This window comes from Trachemys scripta, chromosome 1 (genome assembly GCF_013100865.1).
Source record: "Trachemys scripta elegans isolate TJP31775 chromosome 1, CAS_Tse_1.0, whole genome shotgun sequence".
NCBI lineage: Eukaryota > Metazoa > Chordata > Testudines > Emydidae > Trachemys > Trachemys scripta.
In genome coordinates this window covers 110129575-110146159 of record NC_048298.1, presented here as the reverse complement: position 1 = coordinate 110146159, position 16585 = coordinate 110129575, and the positions used below count along the sequence as shown (strand labels likewise).

Sequence of the window (16585 nt, the reverse complement as noted above, 5' to 3'; positions counted from 1 at the left end):
TGTATATCAAAGGCATATCACATGGTGATAGGGACAAAATGTTAAACTTGTGCTGCAAAAAGAATTTCAAGAGACGAAAAAGAAGTTGAATATTCTCTTCCCTATTTTTCTAGATGAAGTTCTAATAGCTGCAAGAAATACAAAGAGATTGTTTAAACCAGTATATCAAATATGATAATTCTTGGTTTGCACACTTATAAGACTTGTACTATCCTGTAAAGAGAGAATTTCAAACCATCCCCATGCTGTCCCCTATTTGTACAACTGGGGAGGGTTTCCATTCTGTGCCGTCTCTTTCTCTTTATTTCTGGTTTCTGTATCATGCTTAACTATTATTTGCTCCCTTCCGAGTGCTCTAATAAAAGCCAAAGGTGACTACTGCATAATCTCAGTCTCTTAGGGCATGTCTTCACTAGCAACGTTAAAGCGCTGCTGTGGCAACGCTTTAACATGGCTGTGTAGCTATAAAAAAAACTACCTTCACAACAGGAGTAGCTGCCAGGTACACTGGCACTTTACAGCACTGAAACTTGCAGCGCTCAGGAGGGTGTTTTTTCACACCCCTGAGCGAGGAAGTTGCAGCGCTGTAAAGAGGCAGTGTAGACAAGGCCTCAGATTCTTTCTGCTACTGTTAGTGTATATAGAACAGAAAAGAGTAGCACATCACCTAACAAAATAACGATTATTAAGAATACTAAGCACCTGTAAACTTCAGTTTCAAAGCTCTGTACAAATTAAGTACTGTATCTGAAACCAAGTGTTTAACTTTACACCTTTGAGCAGTCCTGTTGAAATCAGTGGAGCGATAGCAAATAATATTGCAATCAGTAAAAAGGGCAATGCACCTACTCAGGCCAATGATGCATAAAGAAGATTTTAGTCCTTACTGTGGAGTACCTGAAATAGGTTGCTTTTTAGAAACAGGATACATATCTCAATGAGCCATTGGTCTGTTCCAGTATTGCAATTCCTGAGTGTAATAAATTCAGAAATTGATAGTGCTGAAGTATTTGATTGATTGAAAACTTCAAAAGATTTTCACTAAGAAAGATGTATAATTTGGTTCTGTGTCTATACAGCACCTGGCACAATGGGGGTGTGGGTCTATGACTAGCGCTACCCAAATATACATAATAAATAACATTAATAATAGTGGACAGAGCACATTGTGATGGGTTGCCCCCCTTAGGATGCCACCTGATGTGCTGAGATACCACTGAGCCTGCCTGTTATGCCAGCCTGGGCACCCTTTTTACCTGTCTTGCTGAGCCAGGCTATTAAGCCTCCTCCAGCACACACACAGGCAGGGCCACACCCAACTGCAGAATGATACAGACACTGAGATCAGTTCTGGGAAGACTCAGCTTAAGGGACTTGCCCCAGCACTCAGGTGTCCACCTCCCTTGGAGTGCAGATCAAAGGTATATTATGAAATCCGCCTCCTCCCTCAATGTGGAGGAAGGTATGCACAGGCTCTTCCCTCCGCCCCAATTATGAATTGTACAAACGGGGTTATATAATAAACAAGAAATAAGTGTATTAACTACAAAAGGTGTATTTTAAGTGACTATAAGAGATAACAGACAGAACAAAGCAGATTACTGAATAAATAAAACAAAATACGCAAACTACGCTTGTTTCACTAAAAAAAATTGTTAACAAATAGTAATTTCTCACCCTAGATATTGTTGCAGGCAGCTTACAGAAAGTCTTGAAAGGCAGATACCTGAGGTCTCAAGCTGGAGACCAGTGTATTATTACTCACAAGCTAGATGCCCTTCCAGCTTGGGTTCAACCCTTCTCCCCTCAGTTCAGTTCTTGCTTCCAGGTGTTTTTCAGTGTCTCTTTGGGTGAGGAGGCAGAAGAGAGACACAATGATGTCACTCCCCTGTCTTATATAGCTCTTGTGTATGGCGGGAACCCTTTGTCTCCCAGTGGAAGAACACTGGTATTCCAAGGGGTGGGTCCAGTACCAGGTGACTCAGACCCATGTCTCTGCAGGGCTGTGGCAGCCATTGCTCGTAGGCTGTCTGGAGTGTCCACAGGAAGACTAAGCTCTTTCACAGTCCATTGTCTCTGCTAATGGGCCATTAGCCCTGTCTGGCTTTTCCACTGTTGTACCTGAAGGGCTGGTTGGGGGGGACACCCAAAGTAACACATTTGAAATACAGATACATAGTCAATATTCCTAACTTCAGATATAGAAATGATACCGGCATACAAATTGGATAATCACATTCAGTAAGTCATAACTTTTCCAATGATATCTTATATGAGCCATCTTGCATAAAGTATATCTCGGTTATGTTATATCCATATCATAAGCATATTTTCATAAAGAATATGGAGTGAAACGTCACACACATAGCAGAGTGTTAGGAATTCTAAAAGCATGTCTGTTGCTGATGTGTTCTTTGGTCTTGATCAATTCACTTTACATATGGGGAAACACACAGCTAGAAAAGTGGTAATAATGACCCAACTATCTAGTTTACCTACCTACCTTAGTTTTATACTGATGCTCATCACCGTAATATAAGCTTCTTCCATGTTAAAAAAAAATCAATCACAAAAGTGAAGTACCTCATGGACTTCATGGAGTCTCTGGTATTTCTCCCTTTTGGGGGTAAAAACTGTTTTTACAGCACTTTAAGTACCCAATGTGCTACATATTCTTGCACAATCCTAAAGAACGATTTGACTGGAAAAATAACTAGTATTTAGTCAAATGTTTGCTTTGATTTTTGCCAAGTAAAACGACTGCACATAAGGAGATTTATGCTGTATTTTTGGCTGATTTGGATAAATGTTAATCAACAACTGAAAAGCACAAAAAAGAGTTCTCTGGATGTTTAAATGTGACATAATTGCAATTCTAATATGGAGGAGACCCATGTTAGCATCAGAGATAGCATTCTGCCTGGGACCTTGCAGGGAAAGTCTCCTTTGGCTTGAAAGGAGCTACTCCAGATTTACACAAGTGTAACTGAAAGCAGAATTTGGCCCTTATTCTCAGGTTCTCTCATTTATTTATTGCTATGTGTTGACATGCCTGAGTTTAAAAAAAAAGTCCTTGAATTAACTCTCCCAGGAAGTCTCACAGGGACTCTGGGCCTGATTCTGATCTCACTTTCATCCATGTAAATCAAAAGTAATGACATTGAAGTCAGTGAGGTAACACTAATATTAAACCAGTGTGAGATCACATCAGACCTGTGCCCTTAATGAAATGACCACTATTAGCTTATCTCCAAGTTTCCATTCATTAGGATTTCTGTACTGAATTTGCACAAGCAATATCCACAGACCAAGAAATACATTTGAAAGTGATAGCTATTTTCTCCTGCTGAAAACTAGAGAATGCAGCAAGCTATCCCAATTCTCATCGAAAAAACTACAGCTTTTGTATTTTGTTAACAGAAGTGTTTATGGACAAAACACGTGTGAATATACCATAGTAACCATCCGGCACTGGCTGGGGAGAATGAACGAGATGATCTAATGTCTTTCCCTTGTCTATTTTTTATGGCCTCAACCTTTGGTGTTCAAGTCTAAATCATGGAAAAGCACTGAACACACAGAGCTAAGTTCTGCTCTCAATTATAGGAGCATCTCACTGAAAATCAGCGAAGTCCCTATTTAGGGTCACACTGATTGCCAAACTTTTGGCTATATCGTACAACTGTATTTCGTGGCGTAAATCAGACAGACAATCTGTCACCAAGCTCAGTCTGTTCCTTACAAGGAACGCACATTTCCCACACATTTAATACATTCCCCTCATTTTTTACTAAACATGGACAGACGACTTATCTGATGTGCTGACATAGAAGACAAACAAATATGGAGTCGTCCCTTCCCCCCATTTTAACTATTTGATAGCTACATGTTGCTTCTAAAAACTGGCTTCACATCCATCCAAGATGCAGTGAATGAAAAAAAAATCATTATTCATCATGGAGGATTTGTTGGGACAGACACTTAAGGAATGGCACTCTCAACATTTTTGATTTGGTAGGTAGTGCACTAAACTTTAGCCTCTTTGGGAGGAGGCCCAATTACAAATTTTGAGTTAGGTCACAAGTGAAAAAAATACACTAGTTGGTGTGATCCTAAAACTTCTGTTTGTGCAAATCAAAACAACTTCACTGCAAAATGTGACGTAGTTGGCAACCACTACTAAGAGACCCACACATCAACAGGAGGGGACTCACCAGGCTAAGGACTTAGGCACAGTGGCCAAGGTATGCAATAGAAGCACCAGAGTACCAGGTTCAAGCTTTCATGGGCACTACATTCACCTACAAATTCCTGTTGTTGGGTTTTTTCAAATGAACTCCCTCTAAACATGCACCATATACATTGCCTTTAATAGTCTCACCTCCTATGTTTGAGCCTTGAAAGACTGAAAAGCATATGGATGAAATAAACATTTGCAATCAAGCATTAATACCTGCTGTACCCTGATATATTTGTCATTGAAGGGCTTTTCCAGTGTCTCAGGGAGCCACTTAATAATAATAAGGTCGGATTTTCCCCACAGTAATTCAGTTCCTGTTTGGAGAAAACACTATGAGAAGACCAGATATTCTGTTGTTTTGGTTTTATAAGTGGCTCCCTGATGCATTTGAAACACCCTGAAAAACAATTTGGTATTAGTATATGTATTATTATTAATTTGATACTTGACAGTGGCAATTTTTGACTTTATTAATGTTCTTATGGAACCCCAGTCGACAACACTAGGAATGGCTTCAGCCTCACACTAGGAATGATCAAATGATGCCTCCTCAGTAGTTCTGAAAAAACTGATTTACAAGAAACACTTAATTTACAATCTAAAAGCAACCCCTCCACACCATCCCCTTGACTTAACAAATCTAGACTTTCGAAAGAGCTGTGAAAGTCAACTTCCTTTCAAAAAACCTTATCACCGCAGGTTAGCTATTTGAAACTTTATAAATAGCTGAATAGGTTACTGAACAACAATGGTTATTTTCCATAACCTGTAAACAGAAGTGGCACCATATCTCAGAGAGAAATTCTCTGGCTCTGAGAAACCATACTATGCCTAGGTTGCTGGTTCATATCCAACCCAGATTGGTAATGACAAAGGTGTTACCACTGGATGGCAGGCAGCCCATGTGAACTGAGTCTCTATCCAGTTCCCAGTAGACAAATATCCATATTGAAAAGCCAATTGCCAGAACTGATATGCTTGGTGGAACTCATAGAGAGGCCCAGAGATGTTTGAGCATGGAGGCTGAACTAGTCTCTCTCACTTAGTTGTGGTCCCTTCATGGAAGGATTGACAGCACTTTGGAGGGGCAGTGATGGAAACGTGTAATACTGCTACCTGTACTGTGCCTATTCTGTGACTAAAAAGAATATAGGAGGCCAGATTCTGATTTCAGCTATGCCACTTTAAGTTCTCAGAACTCACAGGAGTGACTGGACTCAATACAGGAGTAACCAGACAAAATTCAGTGGCCTCCGTTATACAGGAGGTCAGACCAGATGATCTACTGGGTCTTCTGGCCTTAAACTTCATAAGTCATTGGATTCCTATCAATGTCACCGAGATCAGAAACTGGTCCCGGGTCTCCAAATCTATCAACATGGCACAGGTAATTCTATTTCTAATTTATCTTAAACACCCTGAGAATTCTGGCAGGGAGCAGATCCTGTATAAAATTTCATTGCTGCAGCAACCTTCCTATCTTTCTCCCCGTGAAACACACATGCAATTGTGTAGTGGTTTTGTTATTTTCTGTCTCAGGACTTTGATGGCCAAAAAATCCCACACACCCATAAAGAAAATCAATCACAGGGGCAAAAAGTAAACGCACATCTATTCAGATAACTCAATGTATTAACCTATCTGTGCATTATTTTACTATGGGCATTTGGGGGTGGGTGAGGGTCTTTTCCTGTAGGCTCTGGAGCACCAAATGAACTATTCCACAGCCTCTATTAAACCATTAGGCAGAGAGTTTTGATCCTTTTCTGCCCCCAAAGCCCTCTCTCTGTTTCTACAGAGACAACACACACAAGGGGTGAGACCTGCCTCTCTCCCCACACAAGACTCTCCACAGCCTCTCCCCCTCTGTAAACTGCATTTAGCATTTTACTGCATCTCTATCCATGGATGAAAGTAGGATTTCATCCATTGTGCCAGAACCTCAGCCACTGCAAATCCACATAGTTCCACTGACTTCAATGGATCTATGCTGATTCAGACCAGCTAAAGATGTGATCTATGGTATTTTAAACCTGCACTATATACAACCACTTATATCTCAGGGATCTAAATACAAGAACAAAACCAGTAACAGAGTTTTAATGCACCTTTAGTAGAGGAAGTTGCAAACACTACTATTCTGCTGCTTTTCCTTTTTTACTCTGATAAGCCATAACTCCCAATGGGTTATCCCTTGTTCGTATAGGGTGTCTAGTGAGCAAGCCATTTACTACTGCAGTTAAAGTGAATGAAGCTCAGACCTTTCCATATATGGCAGTACCTTTTAAACACTGAGGAACGAATGAGCAATGGAATTTTACTTGGCTTTTGATTTTGCAATGCCCTATCTTATATGAAATATTGTTTTCTGATGAATGGTTGTTATTGAATGTGGGAATAATTTTGACCTGAGTTTTTGCAGCCCCATAATGTACATGAAACAGAGGGAGTGGGCCAGATTCTGAACTCAATTATCCCTTCATAAATCTCATTGAAGTTAGAGTTACTCCAGATTTACACCAGGATCATTTAGATCAGAATCAGGCCCAGGATAAAGATCATTCACTGGCAATGGAGTTTCACCAGTGTCAAATTGGTGAAAGTTAAGATCAGAATCTGGCCAAAAGATGTCCAAGTTAAAACCTGGACCAAATTTTGTTCTCATTTAACCAAACATCAGATTTACGCCAGTGTAATTAACAGCAGAATTTGGATAACTGATGTTTTAAGTTTAAAAAAGGATTTGAATTAGGCTTCTTTTATCTGTGTACTGTATATCAGCCACAAAAATGCATGGCAATATTTCAACTGGATCACTAACACTCATTCATATTTATAGCAATTAAAATGACATACTTCAAACAAAACTGGATTTTAAAGGCTGAAGTTGCAAAGCAACAGCTGTAGCTTATCAGACATCTGAATGGAACCCATCATTTTCATAGCAGGGGTATAGCTATGTATCTAGAGTTAAATTCTGCTCTCAGAGGCACACAGAATCTAAACTCTGCTATCCCCACATAGCTGCAGCTCCTTTCTCTCTACCCACAGGCAACATGAAGGCAGAACATCAGGGTGCTGAAGCTGTGTGTGGATCCAAGAGAAGAATTTTGCCATGTGCCATTAGACATCTTGTGATATCAGCAGTGGATGGGAGAAGCTATTCAGATAAAATAACAGCTGACCAGAATCTTCCCCCATATCTCAATACTATCTCGACCAGATCCCTTTTCAAGGTTTGCAAAAAAGTTCCACAAACCATTTTCCCAAACCTCTGCCTTTTGTAACTGGGTTAGAACAAGATGCCAAATTCAGCCTGAGTGCAAACGAGCACAATTGCTTTTTTAAATCAATGGGGTTTCATAACAGAGCAGAGGAGGGGAAGGGAGGGTGTCACTAGCTCATTGTGGAGTTGGGGCAGGGGTGGGGAGGAAGGGAGTAAAGAGGAATCTCTTAGCTCTTGCTAATCCCAGGGGATTGAAAAGAAATTGTTCCTGCTGCTGCTCTTAATAGAAATAAATATATGGACTTGCCAAGGAACTCCACCAGCTGTTAGCATCCCCTGAAACTTCAAGGAGTAATGAGATGTCCTGCCATTGCTTATGAGATGAAAAGAAAGGAATATTTTGACCACCGTGACTTTTTGGGGAGGGAACCATTTCACTGTAGCAGTGTTCCACGGTACTCAGCCATTCCCTATCTGAAGCAAAGAAATAGGAAGAGTAGTAACGTGCTCTACAGCATTGGCATTTACATAAGGAGAATGCCAACATCAGAGCACTGCAAATAAGAAACAAACAGATCACAATGTCCTTACTTGGGTAAAAATTCCCTTTGAAGGCAATGGGAGTCTGGCCTGTGTAAGGGCTGCAGGACTGAACCTTGAAATTTAAAGGAACACAGCAACTGCCACTCAGGATCAGACCAGTGGTCCATCTAGTCCAGACAGTGGCTACAACCAGCTGCTTCAGAGGAAGGTGCAAAGAAACCCTGCGATAGGTAGTTCTAGAATAACCCACAGGGAAAGTTTCCTCCTAGACCCATTAGTTAAAGAACTGTCATATTTCCAGTATCCCTCATTAATCCCATGAGAATCATATAAATAGTGAATCCTATAATTTTCCCAATTTACAGCATTGGCCCAAATTATCTAACATTAAAACGTTTGCTTCATCATCTTTAATCTGCTTTCCTTTTCTTTGAATATCCAGTTTCTTGAAGTGGGGGTTTAGGGGAGCGGGGTGTGTGTGTGTGTGTCTAAAACCAAGTTGTCTTGCTACATTTAACAATATTCCCAACATTTTTTATTTATTAGGCTGTAAAAATATCCACTGGAATAGATCCAAGTAGAGTATTTAGGGTAAAACATTACATTCTCCACAAATATATTTATAAAAAGGAGCTAAATTCCCATATGGGGTTTTTTTTCTATTTAAGGATATAAACCAGAAGGTGGTGTGTGAACGGGAGCGTTCCTTTTTGCTTCAAACTCTCTGCAACACGTCTTGAGGAAAACTCTATTTGTATTCTGTAGACGTAAGGTGTGGAAATATGTAATGAAGTTTCCACTCAGTGAAATCTTTTCCAAGTAGGGTATTTACCCATTGTAGCCTGCCCTAGCTACTGTGGTTCTGATCTCAAATGCTCCCATCATATGTGCAATGACAAACAGATACATGTTAAGAAGTTATTTGTCTCCCAAGCATTTAGATCATCTCTGCAATGATATTAAAAAAGGGTCTTTTCTCTCAGCCCATATTTTCAGAACATGCATTTACCATGACAACTGTAAATAAGCATTTATGCTGGCACATGCAGATGAAGTAACTGTGCAAACTCCATGTACCTGTGTAATTCTAAAGCCTACGCCACTGACCCTAGCTGAAGTTCCAGCGAACCATTTTCAACTGGTTATTATTGGTTCTGCTTTGTTTTGGAACAAAATTACTCTGTTAGCCCACTGCTTCCTCCAGAAGCAGCCCAAACAGACTAACTGAAGTTCTAATCTAATGGAGTCCACTGGACTTTCCATTAAGCAGAGTGTATAGCATACAAAAGCCAGTAGGAGAACACTTCAATCTCCCTGGACATTCTATAACAGATTTAAAAGTAACTATTCTTGAACAAAAAAACTTCAGAAACAGACTTTATAGGGAAACGGCAGAACTAAAATTCATTTGCAAATTTAACACCATTAATTTGGGCTTGAATAGGGACTGGGAGTGGCTGGCTCATTACAAAAGCAGCTTTGCCTCTTCTGGAATTGACACTTCCTCATCTATTATTGGGAGTGGACTACATCCACCCTGATCGAATTGGCCCTGTCAACACTGATTCTCCACTTGTGAGGTAACTCCCTTCTCTTCATGTGTCAGTATATAATGCCTGCATCTGTAATTTTCACCCCATGCATCTGAAGAAGTGAGGTCTTTTACCCACAAAAGCTTATGCCCAAATAAATCTGTTAGTCTTTAAGGTGCCACCGGACTCCTTGTTGTTGGCATAACATATAGTGTCTAAAAGACTCTCTCAAAAATAGGTATTACCAGCACCGCTTTGGACTTCCATTCTACGACCTCAAAGCGTGTTACAAAATAGAAATGAATTAAGCCTTAATAAGCTTAATTTACCCAGTTCATAGGGGAAGGATTTCTTTAACAGATATGGAAATTGAGGCAGAAAGCTGAACTAATTTGCAAGAAGGCTATAGCAGACCCTGGAACAGAACCCAGATCTCCTGATTGTTACTCTGACATTTTAAGAACATGACTACCAGTCCACTCAATAATTAAAAACGGTTTCCCTAACTCTGTCCAGTCAAATACACTGGGGAGAAAAGATGGTAGAGAAAAAATTAGAATTCTACCTAGTGCTCCACCACGACTGCTACTGTTTATATACCATTCTCATTGGCAGAGGTGAAAGTAAGCCGGTACGGTCCGGTACGTCATACCGGCAAGAGCCAGTATGCCGTGCCAGACTGGACCGGCTTCCACAGTGGTGATTTAAAGGGCCCAGGGCTCCAGCCACTGCAGGGAGCCCCAGGCCCTTTAAATCGCCGCCGGAGCTCCGGCAGCCGGGCTCAGGGAAGGATTTAAAGGGCCGAGAGCTCTGCGGTGGCCGAAGCCCTGGGCCCTTTAATTCACCTCTGAGCCCTGGGGCTCCCAGCCGCCTCTGCAGCTGGTAGCTCCAGGGTGATATAAAGGCCCTGGGGCTCCCAGCCACAGCCGGAGCCCCAAGGCCTTTAAATCTTGAAAGGCCCCGCCTCTTCTGATTGAGGCCACGGCCCCACTCAGGACTCCTGAGTACCAGTAAGTCCTTTAAGTTACTTTCACCCCTGCTCATTGGCAACACAAGCTGAGAGATGAAAGACTGAATGGGCCTGGAGATGGATCTCATCACACATTCCCTTACGGATGGGTTGAGATGCTTTGGAAGAGAAGTGCTGTTGGGTCTGCGTTGCTACTGCTTTGCCAGTCCTGCCGATAAACTTTAGCTGCAAGGGCTGTCAATCCACCCACAGTCACCAGTACCAGATTCACTCCCAAAAAACATTTGTTAAAAGACAAAAGAATTTTTTAGTGAGGGTCAAAATTATGATAATCATATCGGTTATACATATATATTCAGTTTACTATCTAAACAAGTTATGTACCCTAGTCTTCTGGATTTATCAAGTCATATTTTGGGACCAGTAGGAGGTATACAAATTTTTTTTAAGTCTAAATGTTTCCAAACAAAATATCTCAAATCTTCCCTTCCACTTGATATTGATTAGCTAATTTATACATAAGCTTCAGAAGAAAGCTGAAAATAAAGAATTACATAGTTCAACAGTCATGTGACCTCAGTGACCTCAATGTTTCATCCACAAAGGTCAAATCTAATCTGATCTTCAAATGCCTTTGAGTCAAATTTCAGCTTCAGTTAAATCTTTCTCTGACCATTTTCTTTGAGGCCAGCAATGGCTATAATTACATACATGCACTCACACAGTATATGACATTATATGTACAAGCCACAGATGCTAAAATGCAGCTATACCCAATAACCACACAGTCAGTTGTGAGAGAAAATTTCCTTCTAAGATAGCCAAAAGCTCAGTATCAAGCTAAGCAAACCTATCTGTGTGTGCGCACACAAATCCGTATGTATATCTGATGAAGGGAATTTTAGTAAGGAAACAACTATTTTGTTATGAGAGTTTCCATTAAGTTATTATAAAGAACAGGCATTTTTTTAAAGGATGGAACCTACTTTGACTAGTAGCATGGCATTAGCTAACATTCTACTAACATTCTTTAAAATAGTCATCCTGCCTGCCTCAGGTTTTGCTCATCTGGGGTCCAATTCTGCAAGCCCTCGATACATGAAATTTCCCTTGTAGACAATGGAAGATTTGTAGGATTTGACCCAGAAAACAATCATAACTTTGGGGGTATTCCCCCCCCCACACACAAACACACACACCCTTTCTCTGGTTCCCATGGGATTTGATGTAGGTACTGAAGATTGACAGCTAATACTGTATTCTCAGCCTCTTGCTCTCTTTCTTAGAATCTGTCTACACTGGAGCTGGAGGTATAATTTCCTTGTTAGGTAGACATATCCTGGCTAGCTCTAATCAAGACAGTGTGCTAAAAACAGAAGTATGGCCACAGCAGCAGAAGTGGTGAGAGGGGCTACAATCTCATCTGAAACCCTAAGTATGTACTTGGGGCAGCTAGCCAGTCCCGCTGCTCATGCCCCCACAGCTATGCTTCTATTGGTAACCCGCTAGTGCAGGTTTGTCTACCTGAGCTGGAAGTCACACCTCCATCTCTAGTGTAGACATACCCTTATATACACACACTTTTCTTTCACCTCTTTGTTCTTGCATAGTAATTAAATTCAGTGGGTCAAATCCTCAGGTGATGTAAATCAGCATAGTTCCATTGACTTTAATGGACCTACATCAATTTACCCTAGGTGAAGACCTGACTCAATATGGCCCATGTAACCACAAAAAATGTCAAATGCAAACTACAGAAAAAAAAAAAGAAGTGTTTATACAGTCCTGGAATACTGAAATTTCATTTGTTCTATAGGAAAGAAATCCCGCAGGAACTCAGTGTTATACAATGGAATTTACCCTGTTGTGCAACCCATCTCCTGCGGGATAAGAGGAATTTTAAGGCCCTAGGACAGTAGGGTCCTATTGTTATACAGTTTGCTATAGTAGAAAAGAGGAGAAAATACGCCACACACTATGCAAAACAGTACAAACTATGCCACCTCGTGTGCCCAGTGCACTCCCCCCTGTTCTGACAATGCTCATGTGCACAGAGCCTGTAGATTGTTAGAAAGGTGAGCAGATAGGGGGAGTGCTGCAAAGAAAAATGTTTGTTTCTCTCCCAGCTATACAATCCACTTAAAAAAAAAAAAACTACCAGAAATAACAAGAGCACGTTTTAGAGCATATCCAGTTAGTTAGATCTTTTGCAGTGTACTTTGATGCCTGTTGGTCTACTCATTGCACCAGCGGTCAGGAGGAAATGCAGGACAGCAGTATCATGTAAGGCTAGCCATGGCTGTTAAGCAGTGCTGTGCACGGATGCACTCCATACCTACTCATGCACCAGAGTTTGATTACAGTACAGTGGATGCAGCACCTCCAGTTGTGTATAGGGAGAGGTGGAGGCAATGCTAGAGGGGCTTCTGCTACAGCAGTATTTCTCAACCTTTTTTACCCAGGGACCCCTAAACTTAAATAGACAAACCTGTAGAACCCCAACCACAGGCGATGCATGAGGGGACATGAGGGGTCACATGCCCCCCAGATTTCTGCCTTCCACTTGGCCCTGCTCCCTGAAGTGCAGAGCAGAGCAATGATATGTATCCTTGGCTAGCTTCTGCCTGCTCACTATGTCAATGGCTGTGAGGCAACCCCCTTTTGTTGCGGGGGAGATCTCTCTTTTGCAGTGCCGCTGCGATTTTTGGTTTACCCGTCCTCCACATCCTGGCCAACCCAGACAAGCTTGGTGGCCTGCTGAGGTAAGTCAGGGGATGGAGGTAGCACTCCCTCCCTGAGCCCCGCTGCTTGGGGCTGAAGCCCAGTTTATTTTGGCAGACCCCTGAAACCTGCTCATAGCCTCCCGGGCGGGGGGAGGGGGCCGCAGCCCCCCGGTTGGGAACCAGTATGCTACAGCAACCTGTTCAGACAATGTAACTGGCACCCATGTCTCGATGCCACAAAGACCACTGTCCCTGCTAGCAGTCCGCAAAAAAGAAGAATGCCCAGTGCTATTGCCCTATCGTGTCCTGCTCCTAGCTCTTAGAGTCATTGGTCCCATCGCTATTCAATAAGGAGAGTTCATTCCATCACTGCCACTGTGTCCTCTCTCATGTCATCTCTATACACAGATGCCCTTTAACCACCCCCAAAGCAGTAAACTTCATTGAATTCACAATACTGCCCTCCACACTTTGTACTGATATGAAACACGGCTGGCAAACACACCTATTGCAGCCTCCACACATGACCCAGTGAATGAGGAATTGAGGAACACAGAGACCCCCATTGTAGTGCATCTTTTCCCCTCTGCATCACCTCTCATGGAAGGGAACTGACCATCTGCACCGTAAAATTCAAAATATTTCATAATGATACTGAGTGCAAAATATTGAGTTTTCCATTCCTTTATGCTATTCAGTGTTGAAAGATAGTGCTGCAGTAGTATTAAGTAGCAACTGCAGGAAATGCTTTATCTTCTCAATATACTTTTACATTGCTCATTGTCAAAGTGTATTTAGATGTGGCAAGCCGTTACATCTACTCTCCTTGAGTCTGATCGTGTATGTGTTAAGGAATGTACTGATTTCACCCAAGACTAATCATGTGAATATGGGCTGCAAGATTGGGTTGGGTCCCTTGTCATTTCATGGTGCAACAATGAGAAGTTTTCAGGAAATACAAATGACTTCAATTTGCCTTCTGTTCTCAAACAACCTGTCCAATATTTCTCCCAGTACCATCATGACAATCAAATACCAAACATTACAGTTACATGTATAGGTTTTATTGAATATGATCATCCTTCTTAAACAGTCATCTGAAGACAGACAGACAGACCCATAAGCTTCCCCAAATATACTGATAACAACTCTGCTCCCCCTTTTTCAGAAAGCCACTTCCATTAACAAATGATTTTTTTGTCAGTCCCTTGAATGACCATTGGTTTTGAAGAAAGCAATTTCAGGATCTCCTGATATCTCCCAATTCCAAATGCAAAATATTGCAACAAACAAACATTGTACAGGCACACATACATACACATACCCCCCAACCTGTAAATATAATTAGAAAAAGAAAGGGTGCTGATCTCAGACTTATTTAATGCTTAGCTGTACTAGCAAATTCATTTCGAATATGGTATATGAAAGATACTACAAAAGAAATTCTCCCCCCATAGTTTGTTTCTTCCAGATGTTTCCAAGGGAAAAAACATGTCATTTTCATAGACTATTCTCCAACAAATCTTTTAGTGCGTGTGGCGGGGGGGGAATGCGGGGGGGAGAGAGAAACCTTCCTGAAAACATGAAGTGCTCAGAAGAAGCCACGTGCTGTAGAAAAGTTATTTAAAAAAATTATGTTGTGCATCCTTACCACAAATAAATGAAACAGGACATGGGAGAATAATCACCTTTGACATAGCTGTGGGTTTGGTCAGGATTTATCAGGTCTTCCTCCCATCCGCCCCCCTATCATTCTACAGCTAATCTTGCTCCTCTCTATCTTTGTGCCCCCATCATTCCTTCCTATGAGGAATTCCATGCTACACAAAATGTCACTACTATCAGCTATCAGGCTTGCACAACACAACTGTACGAGCATGTCAAAAGTAGCTTGAAATGAAAGTCTGCTTCCTCTCTTTCTGGAATAGCAGTCACACACACACACACACAGCTCCAGTCCCACCCATGAACAGTTTGGGTCTCCCCCCACCACCCTTTCTTTTCACAGGAAAGGCTGCTTCATAAGAAACATTCTGGAAATATGCTGCTGTGCATGTTAAATCTGAAAACAAAAACGGATGCAGTCTATTGTCAACAATACTTTTCTGAAAGACAGCCATAATAGACATCTGTTTTAGCAAATATCAAATCAGTGACAATGTTTTCCCTGCCTGCTCTGCCTTCAGATTTTTGCTACTTTAATAGCCTGGCTCTTAGGTTGCAAAATGAAAAGCAAGTGAGTCTGTTAACCTGCAAAATCTTATTTCAATCACTCCTTTAAATGCACTTTAAAATAAAACATGAATAGGCTTTTGTTTCATGGGCTAGCGTCCCCAAGAATACCACTGCCTGGTACCGTTAATGCTGGCCCAAATGCGTTTCTGCCTCCCTCCAAACAAACAATGGGCTATCCTGCACATGAGAAGCCTTTCCGTTCTGCACTCACTACGCAAAGCATGCATCTCTGTGAAGAACAAAATATGAAATCTTCTCTCACTAACAGTGGTTCACAATGAACATCTGCCAAGGGGAAAAGCTGCAGGCACTTTTAGTATATTTCCACAGCTCTGTTACATTTAACATGCACTGTGGATAGACATTAAACAGCAAATGCAGTAAAATCAGATCATTGGGGTGGGGGAAAGAGTATCTTAATCCCTTACCTCTGCAGCTGAAAAGTTTTCAACTAGTAGGAAGGAAACGAATAACTGGCTGTTTAGGCAGGAGCACAGCAAGAAAGGTACACCAGCAGCCTAACACACAGCCCTATTCAATACAACTTACAGACTTTCCTTGGCCCCTCCCAAAAGTCAAAGCTAAGTGACTACATATCCCTTATGTTTACAATTGGCAGCCAGTGGTATGCATTGTTCTCAATTTATTCTAATAAGCAGCCAATGACTAGGCTTGAGCCAAGGTGGGTCCAGCCTGCCTGCAGAGATGCCTGTCATTCCCTAGGCATGCTCAGGAAGCCACTCATCAGAAAACCAAGACCTAAAAAGCTCCGAAAATTCATGCAAGCTGCCAAAAGTGTCTTGCTACATGCCCTTTTTTGGTTATCCTTAGCAGGGCCTCTGAAAGTAAATCCTCTGTCAGGAACAATCATAAGAAATGTTAATCTTGGAGAAAAGAGGCTGTCTTGTTGAACACAAATGGAGCTTTAAAAAAGGAAATATACTGCAAGGAAAGGGGGCACAGTAAATAAGTTTATTTTTTGCCTCAGTTTTAAAGAAAATTTAAAAAGAACATTCACCACAACCAACTTCATTGTACTGTTTTAACGAATACCATATGTAGAAAGAGAATGTAAAAACTGTTTGTCTTTTCCTGCAGAAACAAAAATTTTAAAGC

The 16585-nt window shown here is 41.4% G+C and overlaps 1 protein-coding gene across 3 annotated transcripts in view; it reads right to left on the bottom strand.

Annotated features, from left to right (window-relative positions):
- CALD1 (caldesmon 1) overlaps window positions 1-16173 on the bottom strand; it is a 250396-nt gene extending 234223 nt beyond the window's left edge. Inside the window, exon 1 of one of the 3 annotated variants that reach the window (XM_034781621.1) lies at window positions 15898-16173. The gene's annotated coding sequence lies outside the window, so the exon portion shown is untranslated. The remainder of the gene's footprint in view (window positions 1-15897) is intronic. The other 2 variants (XM_034781588.1, XM_034781615.1) reach the window with 2 other exon arrangements.
- Window positions 16174-16585: the final 412 nt, after the last annotated feature.